This window comes from Etheostoma spectabile, chromosome 17, assembly GCF_008692095.1.
Source record: "Etheostoma spectabile isolate EspeVRDwgs_2016 chromosome 17, UIUC_Espe_1.0, whole genome shotgun sequence".
Lineage (NCBI taxonomy): Eukaryota > Metazoa > Chordata > Actinopteri > Perciformes > Percidae > Etheostoma > Etheostoma spectabile.
Window position 1 is genome coordinate 12,915,165 of NC_045749.1, and position 1,146 is coordinate 12,916,310.

A 1,146-nucleotide genomic window follows, 5' to 3' on the forward strand; every position below is an offset into this window, starting at 1 on the left:
TTCAGATTCACACAAATTCTCTTGCTCAGAGTCAGTTGTCAAATCAAAAGACTTCCCGTTGCGTGTTCCGTGTACATAGAGGTTCAATGTTAATAGCTTGGCAGTGCAGTATCCTATCCTGAATTTTCATAGCCTTACCAGGCAGAATAAACTATGTCACTGAGTGTCCCAAAACCGTGTGTGCGTGTGTCAGGAGGTGGTGGCTTGACGTCAGCGTGCGTCATATTGCTTTCCTCTTTCATGTTTTTCTCTCTCGCAGTGTACCTGCCAAGATTTCACAACACAGAGCAGGTCAGTCCAACCTGAGCTGCAGCTACCACTCACATTTTTAAAAAGGATCAAATAATTATTTCATTATTGCAGTAATCGATTATATATAGAACAATGGCTTAATTCTTTCCATCTATAAGCAGCGTTGGTCTCAACTGGTCTCTTCAGCAGACACAGTGACCTTTGACTCTTTCTGAAGTCCCCTTGTGTCGTAATAGCAACAGTTAAAACATGAAAACTGCCGCCTTGTTGCAGTATTTATTGCACCTATCACTTTTTCTCAACTTTAGTAGTTAAAACGTCAGGTCCATTTTAAAATCTACACTCACTTAAGATTTCGTCTTCCTCTGTGGGTAGACGGTACTGCAGACTGTTATCCTATTCATGCATCCCTTTACCTAAGCATGCATACGAAAAAGAGGACTTTCTACAGGGGATAATTCTATAGTAAAAGCAGCAGAAACAAACATGCAAGTAACAACTACTCTTTTCTCAAGAATACTCATATGCATCTGGATCCCGAGACCCTAAACCCCTAGCTTATTTTATATGGTATTTTATACAGCTTTAGTAAAAAGAACTGTAGAAAAGTGGCTAATATGGTAGCTAATGGTATGAAGTCGATAGCCCCTATGCGTTCTACTGAATGCAATCAAACAAAGGCTAATGTTTTTCTTTTAAAGGTGGTAACATCAAGGGAAAATGTGAATAAATGAGGATGTTTGCTTAATAGAAACACTAAACTTGTGTCATATACAGCTACATATGCAATGACAAGGGAATGCTTAAATGGGAAGACATACCAGACAGACTATATGTAAGACACATGCATTAGGATACATGTACTGAATGTACTGTGTGTGTGTGTGTGTGTGG

General features: G+C 39.3%; 1 protein-coding gene across 1 annotated transcript in view; it reads right to left on the reverse strand.

Annotated features, from left to right (window-relative positions):
• Window positions 1-514: 514 nt before the first annotated feature.
• The window catches only part of cnnm1 (cyclin and CBS domain divalent metal cation transport mediator 1), a 13,391-nt gene continuing 12,759 nt past the window's right edge, over window positions 515-1,146 (reverse strand). Inside the window, exon 10 of the mRNA XM_032541212.1 lies at window positions 515-1,146. This exon is cut by the window's right edge and continues 935 nt beyond it. The gene's annotated coding sequence lies outside the window, so the exon portion shown is untranslated.